The sequence below is a fragment of the Carettochelys insculpta genome, chromosome 5 (assembly GCF_033958435.1).
Source record: "Carettochelys insculpta isolate YL-2023 chromosome 5, ASM3395843v1, whole genome shotgun sequence".
NCBI classification, from domain to species: Eukaryota; Metazoa; Chordata; order Testudines; family Carettochelyidae; genus Carettochelys; species Carettochelys insculpta.
In genome coordinates, this window is record NC_134141.1 from 4,411,779 (window position 1) to 4,431,751 (window position 19,973).

At 47.6% G+C, this 19,973-nt stretch overlaps 1 protein-coding gene across 1 annotated transcript in view; it reads right to left on the reverse strand.

The window, feature by feature from the left end:
- Positions 1 to 19,973, reverse strand: part of DGKQ (diacylglycerol kinase theta) — a 133,831-nt gene that overhangs the window by 100,073 nt on the left and 13,785 nt on the right. The gene's annotated exons all lie outside the window — the stretch shown is intronic.

Sequence of the window (19,973 nt, forward strand, 5' to 3'; positions counted from 1 at the left end):
TCCAACCATGCCCTGCCCTCTCCCCACCTCTGCTCCGCCCCTTCTGCCTCTTCCCGCGGAAGCACTGTGCTGCATCTGGTGGGTGTGGGGGCAGCCCCGCCCCAGAGCGGTGCGACCTAGGAGCAGTACGTTCAGGTCACGCCCCTGTACTCATTGGAAATGGTGCAGCGTTCACAGTACGTGCCAGGGAGGGCATGGGGTGCATGTGACCCCTGTGCAACCCCACAAACGTTGCCTACGCACGGGGAGGGGCACTCTGGTGGGTAAACATAGCATCGAACCCACCGGAGCAGTAAAGAGAAGGAAGACAAGCACACATTGCATAGTGCCTTGAAAAGGAACAGCAATTTCTACTGCAGAGGTGATTAGTAACACTCCTGTGCCAGTTGTGCTAAAATTAATAAATACATGATGAACACCAGCAAAGGGCGGGAAAATTGCTTCACCATCTTGCTTTTCATGCTCGGAAAAAGAACTCTTTTAACACTTATTGATGAAGTGTTTCCTTCACTTGCATCCTGGCAATATTGTGCACCTCAGCTCCTGCTGCAGGAAGCTCGAAGTAATTTTGTGATGGGTGATTGCTGGTAGGGGAAGTACAAGGTTTTAAGGCATGCTCATTGAGCCACTGTTTAGGGAAAATGATCCACTGTCCTGGCACACCTGAGACTATTTATGGAGAAGCTTATTGCTGAATATTAAAACTAATCAGTCATGATCTACTTGGAGGGGTACAGCTGAATAAGAAATAAACTCCCTGTCATTCGTTATCTGCCTAGAGTCACTAGCTGGCATTACTTAGGAATTAACAGGCTTGCCAGTGAATGTCACACCCCGTATTCAAGATCACACAGTGCCAATAGAACCATGATGATGAATGTGCTACTGTGAGTTTCCAGAACCTGACAAACCACAGAGAGGTGCGTGGGATGAAATATCTCTCACAGAGCTGGAAGGGACCTCAAGAGATCATTGAGTCCAGACTCCTGCACTCAGGGCAGGACCTATCACCATCCCTGACAGATTTTTTTTTTTTAATTTAAAATGCCCAAGAACTTTGAAAGGCCCTCTCAAGGATTGAACTCACAGCCCTGGGTTTACAAGGCCAACCCTCCAACCACTGAGCTATCCCACCACCCTAAATGATAGCACACAACTGGAAGTGACTTTGAGAGGTCATCAAGTCCAACCCCCTGCACTCACAGCAGGACCAATCACCATCCCTCACAGATATTTCTTTTTAAATCTAAACTGTCCCAGACCCTTGAAAGACCCCCCTTAAGAACTGAATTCATAACCGTGGGGTTAAAAGGCCAGTGCTCTAACCACTGAGCTATCCCTCCCTCAAAAACCCTAGTTGGGAAGTCGAACTAAAACCCAAACTTCTCAAACTTCAGGGGTAATTCAAAAACACTTGTGAGACTGACAGACCCAGGTCACCAGCAGGAGGCACTGAACCTACAACCTTAGGAGCTAAAGCCAGGTGCTCTACCACATGAGCTAAAGGCCAGCTGGGTACCACATGGGGGGGTCAGACCTCATAGCTGATTAAAAATCAATTAAAATATATTTTACTCGTGCCATTTGCCACCAAATCTGTCTGTCACTGGCAAGATGTTTGTCTGTCTTCTCCTTCAATTTGCCAGCTTGCCTGAGCAAGGGAAGAATGTTGCAATGCAAATCAGCACCCAAAGACCACTGAGTTGCAAGACAGAGATGAAGTAGCAATTCACATAAGAACAAAATGCAAAACCAGCATCCCAGATATCACAGAACATTTCCCACCTGCATGCTGCCAGAATACATGATTCACTGAGTCCCACATAGCTCCTCTGCAGGTTTCCGAGAGGAATTCTTTATTGGGGAGACCAGAGAAGATGCCCTAGCTCTGGTAGGATAAGCCTGGAGACCACCTACTACACAAACAAAATCCTTGCTGCTATCAATTCATCTAGACCAATGGTCAGCCACCCTCAGTACACGTGCCAGGAGTGGTACGCAAGGTGAGAGCTCAGCCCTGCTCCTCCTCTCCCGCACAGCCGGGAGCTTGCTAAAAGCCATGTCACCTGTGGATTAACAAAAGACCAGCTAGTGCTACCAACCACCACCTAAATGGTAAAGCTCTGCATCTTTGTTTACTAACAAAGCCATGGCTTTAAAAAGTATCACCGGCACACAGACCGTACATAGCAGTCAAATGGTCCTAATTCAGCACTCAGGCTCGGAAAGGTTGCTGACCCTGATCAAGACAATTACACCACGAGAGATGTCTTCTCAGCCCTTGAGCAACAAAACGTGGGAAAGGAGCTTGTGAAAAGGTTTTTAGTGGACTCACTCTCCTAAAAACTGAGTATCCAGATGGGCAGAAGAGTTGGGCAAAGAGTTCCATGGAGCAGGGGGGGGTGCACAGAGTTGACATTAAGGAATAATGCCAATGACAGAAATCTTGAGCCAGGACAAAGTTCCACTGTATCATCTACTCATTGTGGTAACAGGCGAGTAGGACATAAGCACTGGCAATTTACTGATCTGGCTCAGAAACAGATGTTAATACACGTAAAATTTCAGAAAGGTGATTAATTTGGTCCCCAATAAAAGCAGTGGAAATCCCAGAGCCTGCAAGAGCTACCACCAGGCACACGTGGGAGATCTACCACCAGGGAGCATGTGGGGAGCTGGCAGTAATCACTCTAGGCTGCCCAGCATGTTCCACAATAAAAGGTCTGTTTGACCTTTGTTTGTGTGAAGTTCGCCCAGGTCCATTGTTTGCAGCCGGCCTTGGAATTCAGCCAGGAAACAAACTCTCTGACAGCAACCCCGCTTTTTCTTTGTCTCACGAAACTCTGCTCCCGGCCAGCCACGGCATGAACTGCTAAAAGCCACCACTTCCCTTCCTTCTCCTGTTCCTTAGGAACACTCTGGCAGCCTGACAAAACAATGACTATGGATATCTTAAAACCTTGGCCCAGGCCTCCAATGGAGCAGCTGCAGCACCAGCTTCTCTAGAACACCACGGAGCTGTCAGAGCAAGGAAAGGTCCTTGCTGCAAGGTGAGCTCCCCTTTGTAACACATATTCTGGACCTGACACACGATGGCGAATCTCCATTCTCTTTCCTCTCTGGGAGTCCAGCTTTGCCACCTAATGAGGTTATTTCGGTAGTCCAAATTGTAGACCTCCGCGCGCCACTGTCGCAGGCTCAGAGAGTTCGAGTCCCGTTGAAGTTGTATGAAGTGAGAATTGTTACAGTTGTGTGTACGAGAATTCACTTTCAACTTTGTCCTTTTTAAAAGGGCCCTAAGAAATTCCACACGATAATACCCGTATGTTCACACGCTTGACTTTGCGGAGTTCAGACATGCTAGATTTACCGCTGTCCATTCTGCCTTTGTTCTGGCCCTCAGTAAAACACCTGCGCTTTCTGTTATAAGATCTGTGGCTCCAGAATGAGGCTGGTCAGCCATCAACAGACTCAAATAGGAGGGTGACATGAAAACGTCCTACTCGTTCTCGAGTGGCCACCAAGAAAGGGAAGACCAGCCACCATACACACATCCGTTATGGTGGTCTAATGACATGATTGGATCCCAATGGGGGAGAGCCCTGCACAAGACAGTTCTTTTAAATCCCACCCCGTCCTGCCCCGCAACACGCACAGCACACAATTACGATTGACAGGTGTCCAGTTTTCCACTGGAAGCTTGTTCAAGCTTCAACAAGTGGCCCAGAGATGCCAAGTACCTGTAATTCCCATGGATGCCCCTGGCAATCTGTGGGCATTTATTGCCTGCAGAAAAATACCCTTGGCACCTTCTCTGGGCACTTAAACCCAGATGCAGGCATGTACCACATTTGACCATTTGGGCTGTTTTCTGTCAGTACCCACCAACATAGCTCAGGCATGTCAGAGGATAACAAAGGGAAAGGTGGCTCATCTCCTCCTAAGCACCAGTCTAACTCTGGGACCAGGTTTCCCTCTAATTTCTTCCATTCATGGGTGGAATAAACTTTGTTATGTGCACTGACGCATATGGGGACGTGCATGATCAATAGAAACACAGGCTGCTGGCTGTGGGTGCTCTGCTAATCAGCTGACAGCACTGGATTCTCTCCTGGGCATCTGCCCAACTACTCAACTGACAGGGAGCGCTGCCTGGGAGTGGCCAGTGATGTGGTAAAAGGCCACGGAACGGGCGCAGGGAGGAGGACTAGAAAACGGGGTAGGGGCAATGTAACTATGGCGTCAGTGACTCCTCAGAACTGCTCTGTTCGCCCTTGAGTCATAAAGCAGGGAGATACCCGCAGGGTGTGTTGCGTAGGATTCAGGAGCCGCGGAAGTATCCCACTGCCACTCAAACTATTTATAAGCAAGACTGTGCCACACTTGCTCACATCCTACTGCATTTCCTCCCAGCGCTGACAGCACAGTTCAAGGTCTGTTCCAAAGAGGAAACCCGGGCAGGCCCATCGCTGAAGCCATCCTGTAGGAGGCAAGCAGTGCGTCTGAGTCACACACACACAGAAGGCAGGGGCAGAGACGCCGGTGACGCTAAGAAATAAGGCAAACCCTTTGGCCCACCTACGCCCCACAGTGCGCTTTGACAGCTCATGACTTTAAAAAAATACAAAGGTTAAGTTCTTTGGGGAAGGAACTTCCACCTCGTCACCCAAAAGCAACTTGCACGATGAGGCTTCATCTAGGAAGAGAGCCCCTGGCTGCCATCACAATAACAACTATTCTAGGTTGAACCTCTCCAGTCCAGCACCTCCGGGTCCTGACCGATGCCAAACGAGAGAATTTGCCGGGCCACAGGAGTTCAGTAGGGTCTAGCACATTACCAACACTTCCACTGCCTACTGGCCTCTCAGAAGACACGTAAGGGTTAATTACAAATAAGTGACAGCACAGAACCCTAAGAGCCAGGACTGGTGGCTGGAAACAAACTTTCTTGGACCACGGAAAACTTGACCACGTCCATAATAAGTGGTCGTTCAGCTAACTAAAATCACACTAGATTACGGATGTTGCTGGACGAGAGTGTGTCGGACTAGAGAGGTTCAACCTGTAGTAACAAACTGCAATTTCTATAGGAACGTGCAGAAATGCCTTTGTCTCAGACCTGACAGTTCCATTTCTTATGTTGTTAATTGTTTTTTTTCCCAAGCTCTTCTTGAATTTGCCAATCCCCCAGAGTAAGTGCTCTCTAGGTATTCCAGCTCAAGGAAGGGCAGCTGAAAAGCTAAGAGATCAATGGGTTTATTCTCTAAATCAAACATAACTAATTTTGACCTGAGCCACAGCAGAATGGCCCAAGCCCTGTGCTTTTTATTTTGCCACTGATTTCAGCGGGAGCTGCAATGGGTGTGGTCTAACCACCGCTGGAGTAAAAGGAAGTATTCCCACGGGCTTTGTAGCCGATGCTCTGCTGCCAATTCAGGGAAGCTCAAGGAGGTTTCAGCACGTACTCCAGCACCTTCTTAAATCCTGGCCAAACACTGACGTGATCACCACAAGTTCTATATTCTCTGTAGGCTTGGGGAAACAGAATACTGGGCTAGATGGACCATAGGGCTGACCAAGTGTGGCCGTTCTTATAGTCACCCTCTTGGAAGCCATCCCAGGGACTGGACTGTAACCCTCCAGACATAAAAGCATGAACTGCTGCAGACTGAACTAAGGAGACAGGATTCCAAAATGGGAGGTGGTAACAAAGTACATCCTGTGGATTGGCACATAGAGTGACCTGTAACACGCTCCCCAATGGGTTACGTGAACTCGTCAGAAATACTCATTTCAGCACTTGTTACAGACTCCGCACCAAAGAAATTCAGTCTCCAGCATGAACCGGTTAAAGCAGAACCCCTAACACCTGGGCCCCCTATTGCGAATTACTGGACTCTGTCTTTTAGCAAGGAGCAGAACCCTTCATTCATTTGTGCTCTGCTGCTTATCCCATAGAGTTCATTAGGGAGAAACCCAGGTCTCTCCCAACCACTTTTCAAAAATTACAGAACGATGGATTATCACAAGAAATTCTGCTAGGCACTGTCCTGCCACTTTCGGATATTAACAGCTCCCCCACTCACTAGTGCAAATTAGTGAGGTTCTTCTGTAAATCAACAAAGAACTGAAGTATAATGCATCACAGAACATACTCTCTTCATTTAACCCGGCAATTTCATTTTATTTTTATTTAGACCAATATACTAACCAATGGTCTGTAAAGTATCTCGCACAAGTCAAAGACTTTAGGCTTTTTGAGGCAAGGACTTCTTACCAGCCTGTTAGCATCCAGCACACAATCTGAAACTGCTCCATGGCTCTGATATCAAACATGCGCAAAAGTGGGAAGGCCTGCAATGTTTATGTGGCTCGTAACACCAAAGGATTAGTAAAGTCCTTCAGTACAGCATATTCCCAGCACACAACGTAAACATTTAAAGGTCCTTTTCAAGTTTAATGACCTATGAAAGCACTGAGCGGCTGATTCTCATTTGTCCCACACAGTACACAATCATGTACAGCAGCAAAAATGGATATAATATACAGGATGAACCTCATTCGTCGAGCAACCTCCATGATCCAGCTGATTTTAGTTACCCGGATGTCCACTTACCATGGGCGTGGCCAAGCTTCTCACCATCCCATAAAAGTTTGGTTACAGCCACCCATCCTGGCTCTCAATGTTCTGTGCTGTTGTGTAGCCCTAATCTACCCTAGATGACTAATAAGAGCCCAGTAAGCAGTGAAAGTGTTGGTAATGCAGCTAGACAATATTAATTGCCTGTGGTTTGGCAAACTCTCTCGTTCAGCACCAGTCAGGTGCCAAGGATGCCAGACGAGAGAGGTTCAACCTATACCACTAAAATCACAATGGCATCATTTTTACAACCACTTTCACTGACAGCAGAAAGTAAAGAGCAACACAGAATTAGGTCCCATGGTTTTTACACATGATCCCCAGATAATGTCAGAAAATGAATTCTCATGTAGTATCTGCATCTCCATTGTGTGTAACTGACTGTATCAAAAACACACCCACCCAAAGAAAAAGCTGAGTTCTGTTCCTGTGCCAGCGCACCCTAGTTTTGATGAGCAGGAGACATGTTCCCAGCAGATCTCCCAAAGTCACATAACTCAACAAACCAATGACAAACACAAATGAAACAGACCTACAACACTGACTTTCTACTCTCATTTGCCATCACAAGCCAAAAGAGAATCTTGACTGTTCTGTTTGAGTCAATGACTGCCTGAAAGTGTACTGGGGGCCACCTATGCAGAAAACCACCCCAACCACTGTCCCAAGGAACTCGCATTCTCATTAAGTCATTTTAGTGCAAACGTTCACAGAGAAAGGCATGGGGTTATTCACTGTATTTTAAGGAATTTATGCAGCTCTAAATCTTACTCATGTTTTGTTTGTATTCATAAATCTAGCTTCTTGTCCCCTGCTGGGAAATGTAACACTACGCTCGCATTTATTTTAACCTACCCTTCACCTTCTCTGTAATGTATTCTAATTGTTACTATTTATATTAACTCTTGTATATTCATAGAACAATAGAGCTGGAAGAGACCAAAAAAAGCCATCAAGTCCAGCCCCCTGCCCTAGGCAGGACCAAACCCATCAGATCAGCCCCACCAGGGCTTTGTCAAGGCGAGACAAACACCTCCAGGGATGGAGACTCCACTACTTCCCTGGGTAGACCATTCCAATGCTTCATCCCCCTCCTAGTGAAAAAGTTTTTCCTAATGTTCAACCTGGACCTTCCCAACCACAACTTGAGATCATTGTTCCGTGTTCTGCCATCCGTGACCACTGCGAACAGCCTCTCTCCAGCCTCTTTGCAGCCTCCCTTCAGTAAGTTGAAGGCTGTTATCAAGTCCCCCCTCAGTCTTCTCTTCTGCAGACTAAACAGACCCAATTCCCTCAACCTTTCTTCATAGGTCATAAGCTCCAACCCCCTAATTATTTTGGTCACCCTCCACTGGACCCTCTTTAGTGTATCCACATCCTTCCTATAATTGGAGCCTAGAACTGGACACAGTACTCCAGATACAGCCTCACCAAAGCCGAATAAAGAGGAATAATCACTTCTCTGGATCTACTGGCAACGCTCCTCTTGATGCAACCTAATATGCCATTAGCCTTCTTGGCTACAACAGCACACTGTTGACTCATATCCAGCTTCTAGTCCACTACAACTCCCAGGTCCTTTTCTGCAGAACTACTATTGAGCCAGTCGGACCCCAGCCTGTAAACAGTGCTTGGGATTCTTCTAGCCCAAGTTCAGGACTCTGCACTTGTCCTTATTGAATCTCATCAGATTTCTTGCAGCCCAGTCTTCCAATTTGTCTAAGTCACTCTCGACCCTGTCCCTACCCTCCAGCTTATCTACCTCTCCCACTAGCTTAGTGTCATCTACAAACTTGCTGAGGGTGCAATCCAACCTCTCATCCAGGTCACTGATAAATATGTCGAACAGAACAGGACCCAGAACCGAACCTTGGGGCACTCCACTCAAAACCAACCGCCATTCCGCCATCAAGCCAGCTTTCTATCCATCTCACCGTCCATTTATCCAATCCACACTCCTTTAACTTACTACCAAGAATATTGTGGGAGACCGTACCAAAAGCTTTGCTAAAGTCAAGATAAATCACATCCATTGATTTTCCCCTATCCACAGAGCCAGTTATCTCATCATAGAAACTAATCAGATTGGTCAGGCATGATTTGCCCTTCATGAATCCATGCTGACTATTCCTGACCACTTTCCCCTCCTCCAAATGCCTCAAAATGACTTCCTTGAGGAACCCCTCCATGATTTTTCCAGGGACTGATGTAAGACTGACCGGCCTAAAATTCCCTGGATCATCCTTCTTCCCTTTTTTAAAGATGGGCACTACATTTGCCTTTTTCCAACCATCCAGAATCTCTCCCGACCTCCACGACTTTTTGAAGATAATGGCCAAGGGCTCATCAACGACATACGCCAACTCCCTCAGAACCCTCGGATGAATTAGGCCCGGGCCCAGGGATTTATGTACGTTTAGCTTTTTTAGATAGCTCCTAACCTGTTCTTTCCCCACCAAAGGCTGTCCACCTTCATCCCACAGTGCATCACTTAGCGCATTAGTCCGGGAGCTGTCCTTGTCCGTGAAGAAAGCATGAAGTACTTCAGCTTTCCCCACATCATCTGTCACTGGGTTACCTCCCTCATCCAGCAGGGGCCCCACACCCTCTCTGATCACCTTCTTCTTGCTAACATGCCTGTAGAAACTTTTTTGTTATCCTTCACATTCCTCACAAGTCGCAATTCCAGTTGCGCTTTCGCCTTCCTGATAACTGCCCTACATTCTCGAGCTATACGTTTATATCCTTCCCTAGGTATCTGTCCAAGGTGCCACTTTTTGTAAGCTCCCTTTTTGTGCCTAAGTTTTCCAAGGATTTCCCCAGTAAGCCAGTCTGGTCTCCTACCATATTTACTTCTCTTGCTGTGCATCGGGGCGGTTTCTTTCTGTGCCTTCAACAGGGCTTCCTTAAAATACAGCCAGTTTTCCTGGACTTCTTTTCCCCTCATGGTAGCATCCCAGGAGTCAGAGGTAACCACAGTCCAGTCTGCTTCTGAAAGCCACCTGCTCCAGGCGAGCCCTCCCCTCTCCATCTGCACAAAACAAATCAGCTTTCTAATCACACCAAAACCGAATACTTTGGGCCCCACCACCTTTCACAAGGCCACACCCCTGCTCTGCCTTCCTGCTCACAACATCCCCCCTCCATCACTGACTTTTAGTGGGCTGGAACAGGGACTTGAAGGCTCAGAGCGGGTGCAGGCTCTGGGCTGGGGCCAGGAATGAAGGGTTCAGAGTACAGGAGGAACTGAGGGCTGGGGTGCAAGAGGGAGTTTAGACGTGGGAGGGGAGCCAAGGCTAGGGTGCAGGCTCTGCAAAGGAGTTAGGATGCTGGAGGGGGTTCTGACCCCGGGCAGAGATTTGAGAGACAGGAAGCGATTCGAGGTGCAGGCTCGGGCAGTGAGGGGTTTGCAGTGCAGGGAGGATGGGGGCTCTGGGAGGGGACTCAGGACTGGGGAATAGACTTGGGGGACAAGAAGGGCTTCACCGGGTACAGGCTCCTGCTTGGTGGTGCTTACCTCCTGAGGCTCTCCAAAGCATCCAATGTGTCTGGCTCCCAGGTGCAGGAGTGGCCAGGCAGCTCCAGGCACTACCTATGCCCACCACAGCCACCCCGCAGCCGCCAATGAGAGTTATGGAGCTAACGCTCAAGGTGGAGACAGCGCACACAGCCATGCTGCCACCCCTCCGCCTACAAGCCAGACATGCTGGCCACTTCCAGGAGCCACCTGGCAGGAGGCCACACTCCAAACCCCTGCCTGGGATATGAACTGCCTCATGCTCCCTATCTCAGTGAAGAGCATCTGGGAGTCATGTGTAGCCAGGGCAGGGAGGGAGCCTGCCTGAGCCCCCTTGCACTGTCAACCTCATTTTTAATGGCCCACTTGGCAGTGCTAACCGGAGCTTTCGATGAGACATTCTGGTAGAAAACCGGATGCCTGGCAACCCTGTTCATCGAAGCGCTAACTGTCTACACCAGCTGGGAATCTGACCCAGTGTTTCTATTCACAGATGACACAAAAATAATTAAGTAGCACCGCATCAGCGCAACACTTCTACATTTGTATTTATCAGCATGAACAAACCACCCTGAAACAAAGAGCAGGCACCAGAAAACACTCCCAGTACTTCCTGCCAAGCTAACTTGATAAAGCTGAGAGGAAATTCTAACAGTACTACCAAGGACAGAAATACTTCTCTTACTGAGACATAATTACAGCAACTCTTCATGTTCTGTGCATCCCCAACCCAAACAAACCACTAAGAATGATCAGGCAAGTGAATCCATTTCCATTTGACCCCTAATGCTGCAGCTCTTTCTAAACCGAACACCTTTATGAGAATAAATAAATGTTAAGCAAAACCTGTAAATATTTCTTTACAATGATAAAAACACGTCCTGCTGCAGACAGCCCAGCTCTGAACTGTTGCAAATTCAGCAAACATTCAATTACAAAACCCCAGGTGTAAAGAGACTCCCACGTGGGGCACCTCTGAAGAGACGGGGAACACGGAGGAAATTGTGGCGACCCCCGTAAGCAGGAAAGAAGGAATGCTTTAGAAACACACTCTATAAGGAAACCCAAAAGTAGGGTCCAAACCCATTTCTGACTTACCCCAACCAGAAACGAACCTATGTACAAAATGGTTTAAGTCCCTGGTTTGATGGGTTCAGAGTGGACTGATTTAAATCAAGGCAATTTAAATCACTAGCACTGCTATGAAGCCCCTAGGGGTTCCATGCCAGTCGCAGACCTGGATACAGGAAGAAGATTGGTCAGATGAGCGATGATGTGCTGATTGTAAAACAACAATACAAATGAAATCTGATGCCAGTACGACGAACTGATAATGGCCACCCTTCTGGGCTCAGAGCTGGTCCCCTCCCTCTTGCCGCAGGGACCACAGTAGTTGTCAGCCCAACTGTATGTGGCTACACCCACACTGGGGTGAAGCCACAGGTGGGCCAGGGTAGGCTGTGGCTTGCTCACTTAGCATGCAGTCCCCCCACCATTGGGGCCAGAGCACCCTGAACCCACAGGCTGGGAAGGCATCGGTTCTCTCAGGCAGTAGGTGCCCTGTGGAGGCAGCATCGGGATGTGCTAGCCCAGGGCCAGAGACTGAGGCGCTTGCAGGAGGGGGATGTGAACCGATACCGAGACAGGGTCAGGAGCGGAGGGTGGAATGTGAGCCTGGTGGCATCCTGCAGCCTGTGTACCCCGGGCAGCTTCACCTTCTGGAGCCCATGGAATAATAAGGACTAGCTGGAGGGGGTGGTGGAAGGTGGGCTCCTCTGCCCCCTGTCCTTACCCACCCAGCCCAACATCGGGGCACACCCAGTTCTCCTGTCCTACCTATGCCACAGAGCCACACAATGTATAGTCATGGCCCTGAGGGAGTCACATGGGCCTTAGCTGAGTGCTGACTGGGCCCCAAGCAGCCTGCCCACACGCCACAAGCTGAGAGACCACTGCTTTATCACCAGGCTGAAGCCGGCGCATCTGCAACAACATCTGAAGACAAGACACCCCGTGCACGTGGGTAAGCCAGGAGAGGGTTTTGGTTTGGTTTGGGTTTTTTCCACAGCAAACTTTCTGCACTTCAGGTTTGCCAGTTTAAAATGAAAGAAGCTTCGACTATTTCTACAAAAGCACCTGAAGCTTCTTCATATGCGGTCTCCCTTCTTGGAGCAAAACCAACTGCGCCGTCCCCAGCTGCAGCTCTAATTCTGCCTGCCACTGTGGCCCTGGCAGAAGAAAAAAAACCACGCTTATTTAAAACAAAAACAAAACTGCAAACTCCTCTGATTCTCCAAAGAAAGCAGTGACCCTTTGCTGTAGATTTTCTCTGAACTTACAAAAAAGCTTAAAATGACAAATGTCTCGGACTCTCAGCTTGAGGAGCCCATGAATACCAGTGGAGAAGCGCACCTGTTCACTTACTTTTCTGATACCCCAAAACCACGGCGAGCAACAAGCATGTACTCTTTTACAGAAGTGCAAAGGCAAGCTCAGCCACAAGAGGATATTTTTAAACTAATTGACCTTCCCCCCCCACCCCCAGAAAATAATTTACATTGGAATTTATGCCAATTCCTCTGCACTTGCAGCACTGCTGCTAGGACCAGGAAAGGGCAGCTAACCTCGCCTCACAGCGGGTGCACCACATAATCCACAGAGAAGCATATGCTTCAAAAAAAAAAAAAAAAAAAGAAAAAGAAAAAAAAATCTATTAAGTTTTAAATAAGTCTGTCAAAAGTGTCACCTCTCTCAAGTCCAGGCACCTCCATGCTCTCCTGTTTCATTCTTTGCAAAGAGATGGGGCTCAGACAGTCTCTGGCTTTCAAGAATGAAAGTAATACCAGACAGTTAGAATTACACACAGATTCACACAGTTCCCTCTGATCATTCACTGCCTTTTGTCTCTGTAGGACAATACTGTGTGGTTAGCTCAACTTACCTACCACGCAGATATATTTAGCAATCTGATGGCTCTAAATTTGTCCATGTAAGACCATGATGCTAACACTCTCAATCTCCATGCCAAAGGGAATGCTTTTATCAAGAGAAGGGAATTCTGAAAATCCAAACGTGGAGACAAAGACTATCCGTTTTTCACTGCTTCACACATACGTCATGGATGTCCGCACAGGGGAAACTCAGCACAGCAAAATGAAAGAAATAAGAGACGATTATTTACTTGATATCTCAGATGAAGTCGTATTCCCCCCACATTTGTTGTAATTCAACTGCATTCGTTCTGTCCTAGGTTTGCAGCAGACACATCTCTGCCAGGCAGCAAGAAAAATCTTCTTGAGGTGTCCTCAGACAGTAGCCTGCAAATGAAGATGAATACCTCCACCACGCTAATCCAGTCCTGGTACCAAGTACAGAGAGAACAATAACTTCAGGAACTACCCTTTGGATGTTCTCTTTTGGGCCAACCTATCTTTGGAATGCCTCATTTTGTGCTCCAACCACCATTGGGAGAGTAAGAATAGACTCAGGGTACATCTACACTACCCGGTATATAAACCCGTTCAGGGGCAATCTTCCAGGGTTCCATTTTGCGTGCCTAGTGGGGACACACAAAATTGAACTCTGAGGGGTTGAGAGTCAACCCCTGTACCCCTCAATCTCAGGAGGAGTCGGGGGGTGGGGGTAGCAACGGGAGAGTTTCTCCTCTCGACCTCCCACAGTGCGGACGGCCAGGCAAGTCGACCAAAGATAAGATTATTTGAGCTATGCCACTGCCGAACTGAAACTGAGTATCTACAATCGACTTTAAGGTCTAGTGTAGATCTGGCCTTAGTGTGGAGAAAAAATTAACTGAAGCTGCTTTACTGCCTTCCCTAAGCGACAGGGTTCACCCGTGAAACACAGGCTCACGTATCCCTGACATGACTATGATATTTACACAGGTTGCATATCCCTAAGCCAAACATCCCTATCTGGCATCATCAGAGACCTCATAGTGCTCTGGGGCTACAGGTATTTTGGGGAGGAACCAGCAGACTGGGACCAGAAGTGTTGGGGGGCCATGGAAGACCAGAGCTGTCAGTGGACTGGGGAGCAGAGGGCCAACAGCCAGGAGCAGACACCCAGCACCCTGGAGGCTGGCAGCAGAGTCCTGGTGCCCCTGGAGAACAGATGGTCCAGTGCTCCAGGACCCACAGCCAGGAGTGGAGGGGCTGGTATTGACCTCGTCTGGTCTGGCAAATTCCCTGGCCCAGGGTCAGTCACGCCCCCAGGAGTGCCAGACAAGGGAGGTTCAACCTGTATTCCCAATGATTTATCTTACCATATGGTACGAATGAGGAAGTCAGCAATGTGTCAGTCACAGCGTGCAGTGACACTCGTGTGTTTTTAAGGTCAGTTTTATAGGCAAGGAATTTTTAAATGAGATGGAACTTGGGGTACACAGTAGTCGTCAGACCCCTGAAAGGGGTGCAGCCTTTTGGTGCCTTCTAACTATGTTATTCTATGCAACAAAATGACATCCAGCAGCAAGTGGCATGAGTGTCCGACGTACGGCTCCTGTGGAATACCTAGCTAAGGAAGGCGAGGGGGGATCATAAAGGACAAACAGATGACCTAAGAAAAAAAAGAAATCTAGTAAATTTCCCCCTGAGCATGCAAATTGCCATGCTGTTGAGCAAGGTGATACCAACAGCCGATGGAGAGCAGACAATCTCATGCTTTAATCACGACAGAGACAAACACATCTGCCAGGGTAAGTGAGGAAGAGCAACACCTTGTTCAATCAGAAGGAAGCAATGCAAAGGAGGAGTCCCCCCACATTGCTGTCACTGTATTTGTCTTAGGTTGTCTCCTCCTCAGTCCCATCCTGCACAAAACATGGAGGGTGTCACATTAATTATACAGCTCAGTAGGTTTTACTACTTTATTTCCTGAGTTGTTGCCGCCTTCTGCTCTAGGATTGTCTCTTCCTATGGGAACTGGCTGTGGAGCCCCACAATAATTGGAGTCTAACTACTCTGATGAGGAGCTGGGGACCAGATCAAGTACAGCTAGTGAAACAGGGAGATTATCTTAAAACATGAATTATTCAGTTTCTTCTAATACAGTAATATACTGCCAATAGGTGGCCTGGAGCTTTCCAGGTAAGGGATATGGAGATAACTCCACAAAGTAACGTTTTCTGTCCACTGGGGGCACAGGGGATTAACTTCCATATTTATCGTGCAGCTCTGATCTCTTTATATTGCGTTGGCCTCGCCAGCACAGTTAAACATTCAGCTACAGCAAAGCAGTGACCTTCGGATCAGAGTGTTGTGAATAAGTGTTCGAAGGAAGGTTGGACTCAACTGTAGGACCTGTCGGCCAACGTTCTCTCTAATTTTTTCCATCCACGTGCACAACAAATTTTGTTACGTACACTGAGGCACGTGAAGAGACGCTCCACTAGCAGAAACACACGCTTCTTTCTATGCGTACCGCAGGCGCTCTGCTAATCAGCTGGGTGGCATTTGACTCTCTCCAGGGTGGCCGCCCAAGAGCTCAGCTCACAGGGAACAATGCTGTCAGCATACCTTAATTTTTTAGCTCCCAAGTAAATGTCAGAGTGACAGAGATCCTTTCATTCCCACAGGAACAGCTAAACGGGTCCACACATCAGGTGTCTGTAGGCCGCCCTAGGGCTTTGATCATCAGAAGGCACTGATCCCTTTCTGCTTTCTTCAGACCCTGCCCACCATACACAGGAGGCATCCTGCACCCAGCCTCAAGGACCCAGGCATCTGTTGCAACGTCTAGCTGCAACTCCTTAACTTCCAAACACAAACGTTAATAGAGAGAAGCCAGGAGCAGGTAACTACTTGGCTGAAAATCTTTCAGTGGAGGGACCCTTCCTCTGAAAAGAGGAACTCCAGTTCACGATTTAGATGACTTCATATATATGGCCAGCGGGGAGCAGCCTGCAGCCCATGGGGCTTGTCTGTGTGCCCTACAAGACATTTGGTTTACTTCTGCCCATGAGCGTGGTTGCCAGATTTCATTAGTTCCTGTCTGCATCGTTTTTCCCCTACCACTATTACCAAAGTGATATGCACGGAAAGCCAGGGCACGGAAAGGGCACTATTGAAGTCCCCTGAGGTGGAGGAGAGCTACTTATGTGGCCCACTCACTAGCCTAGGCTGCCCATCCCTGATATAAGATCCCTGACTGAAGCCGCTTTTTCCTCTGTCTGGCAGAGCAGCACGATGGGATTCTCTCTGGAAGGAAATGCTCCAAGTTCTGCAGTGAGGTGTCGCATCTCATCACAAGGCGGCTTCGGAAGGAGACCTCTAGCAACCCAAGAATCAAACTGATGGCCTTGAGCTCTTTGGTGCCGATGTGGCACTTATGCGCCTAAGGAGACTGTTCCTTGGCTCTGTTGAGGTTAACTGCAAGCCACCAACTTACACAGGCTTCAGCTAGTCTATGGTGATGTAGAGAGGGAAGAGTCCTGGGAAAAAAAAAAAAATCTTCCCAGTCACATAAAATCCGACCAGCTGCTGGTTGAGGAGAACCAGCTGGGTGCTTCCAATCTTGTTCCACAGAGGCAAGATCAGAGGTCGAAAGGGGTGAGAACCCAGCCCACAACAGGGAGTCCTGGCCTAACGCCAAGCCTTCCAGCAAGGTCCTATTTAACTGGATGGATGCCGAGCCCTGGCCCAGAAGAGGTTAATCGGAGGCTTTTGCAGGAGGGACATGGTGGGGGGAAGAGAATGATCGATCTGGCACATTTACAACCTCTCGCTGATCAAACAAATCTGAAAGAAGATGAATCTCTTTTCGTAATTTACTACCCATGCCAAAATCAAGGTCCCTCCTCAGGGTCTTGGTAAACCTGAGTCCAGGCTAGCCCATCATCATCCCAGCAGAGAACTATCAGACCCCTAATGTGACCAGCACAACCACCCATGTACAGACCCACAGGGCCGAGGGCAGCTTGAAGAACAAGAGCACTAAGCTAGGAATGCAGCTATCGAGCAGAAATGTCATGAACCTCTGACGGGCTTGAAACATAGGTGGCTGGGATTAAATTTTGCTGTGTGTCAAACTGAGCCAGTCATTGTAAATCTAGAATCAGCCTCTGAGTGTCTCAGCTTCTGAGAAGTACACAGTAGCTGGGATGTACCATATTGCTCTCTAAGTTTTGGAAATTAGATGTACGGTCCTTTTCTTATGGAAAGATTTACTAGTGTTCTGAGGCTCGTAGTGAAGCAGGGTGAAGGAAAGCCAGTGGAAAAGGAACTCTGACCTTACTCGCCCCAAACCACACACAACAGAAATCTCCAACGAGTCTGAAGTATTTCGGTTCTGAGAGATTTAAGGAGCAGCAGCGTCTTGATGTTCCCGGTGGTCCACTTCTTGAGTGTCGGAGGGGACCTGGGCAGTGTCCTACTGGTTTCCAATGGGATGAAATGGAGCCTGGTCTCCCACCCCTGCTCAGACCAGCTGTGGCATTTCAGTGGAAGGCCACTGGGGTTACAAGACCAGCTGAAGAAACCTGCCTCTTGAGACAGAAGAGCAGACATACATGAGACAATATTTGGTCCTTTTCCCCAGGCTTTACTAGACATAAATGTCCTTTTTTGGGCTCTGTGGTGGCTAAGATCTCTGAAAATAACTCAAAAGAAGGATGGGGTTGTGACTGAATAAAGAACCACCAGCTGCAGCTCTTTCCAGTACAGCAAGGGAACAACTTCTGCAGATTAAGAGGAGGAAAAGCATGAAAAAATCCTGCATACCCACTGGCTATCAGCTGCCAGCCTAGAGCAGCCCCCACCACATCTGGCCAGCAGGCCCCCTGCCCCACAGAGACTGTAGGACCACAGCCCTGGCGGGACTCCAGCCCTGGCTGCCCTATGCCAGCCCACCAATGGTTAACCAGTTAAATGATATAACTTTCCCCTCTGAACCCATTGACTGTTTTGATGGATATTTACTTCCCCACACAGAACAGCCTTTTGCAGCCCTTTATTTACATACCTAGATACTAATTAGTAAAATAAAACCCATGGCATTCCTGTGACAGAGTTCTGCTGTTTACCACAACATCTTTTTGCATTCTACTGAAAACAATTCAACTCCTATGAAAGATAATTCACTGAGCCAGATGCCTTCTATTGTTCCTCAGCTGAGTCACAATGATTTTTGCCGAAACAAAGCACTATAGGGCCTCAGCATTCAAAACAGATGCACTTGACAGGGACGATACAATCTCCATCGCTGTGTTTAGCATTGGGTCCCTAGTGAGCCACGCTGTTTGAGGAAAAATGGTACGCAGCCACAAAAGACTATCCTCACGGGTGGAGTTAAGGCCATTCAGGCTATCAGACCTTTGTGTACTTCACTTGGCACTTTAAACTTCTTTAGCCCGAATTTTGAAAAAGAAAGAAATAAATAAAAATGAACAAAAATCTCACACCAAGGAAATTTATTACAAGGAGGACATTACGTCCTGCACAAGCATCATAGTGTGAAGCAAGAATTCCTGTGGCCATTAACAGATGCTGCAGAATGAAGCAGGGTTTTTGCATACCACAGTGCACATGGCTGCACTCATTATCTGGTCAGGTGGACAACTGCCATGGGTCTAGTAGAAATCAAAGCTTTTTTCACGGCACTGTGATTCTGAGCAAATTTGCCTCACCATTCCCTATCTCTAAAATGGAAATAATATTTAAGCCCCATAAGAGTTCCCAAAACAAGATGTGTGAAGTGCAGATGTTGTGCCCAGTTTAGAGCCATTCTGAAATTTAAACCATCCTTAACCTAGCTACGTATGAGTAGGCAGTGCATACTACTTATGATTAGCAGAAAGACCTAATGCACATGTGCAGTAATGTATTTTAAATGTGTAAATAGGTGAACAAAAAGCAACTTCTTAAGGAATAAGGCTGTACGTTGCAAAACTTCAACTTTCTAAGATTTCAAAATGAGAGTAACACTTTTCCTAGCTACCGGAGAGAGGTATTTTTCCTTTACTGTGCTCTCATGCAAAAACAGATGAACACTAAGCTTAGAAAAATTCAGTGTGACTGGAAAGAGGGTGTAGAATGGAAACTGTTTACCCCTAACTTCAGCCACAGCTACCTGCAAACACTGTGATGTTATGACCTAACAAGAAATACATCTTTTAGCATTTTCACATATGCTGAACTAGTTCCTAATCTTCATCTATTCAGTTACTTTCTTTCCCCCAAGACATTAGTGGGTACGTCACGCCACACAACTAAGCAACTGCATGTTTTTTTGTTTCATACAGGCGTAAATGAAAGGTTGCCATAGCAACCTTTGCTTTTAGCTTCTGAGTAGCTCGCTTCCTAAATTGGAACCACGGAACATCCAGGGCACGCACACGTTCACGGATGTCCTACGAAAAAGGGACTGCTTACACTGAGCTCTATTCCTTAATTCTTTCTACACTGAAGTGGGGGTGGGGCATACAGGAAAAGGAAGGAGCAGACAACAGAGGAACGTGTTCAAGCAGTGAAGAGATGGGAACCAAGAGACAGAAGAGCATGCAGGAAAGTTTAGAAAAATGCAAAATTAGGAGCGGGAGATTACATTAAGACAAAAGAAACCACTGCAATTAGCTCTTTCCAAAAAGAACACACTTTCTATTGGGACAGTCACAGCCATGTTAAATTTTCCCCCCATAGCTGACTGCAATAGTTAACTCAGGGATGTTACAAGATCACAAACAAGGTGGGAAGAGAAATGTCCGGGAATGAATAGGAAGGGAGAAGTCCCCCTGTCCTAGTTCTCATGGATTGTCATTCTTAAACTTCAGGTATTAGGAATGCAAGTCTCAGAGTAACATTT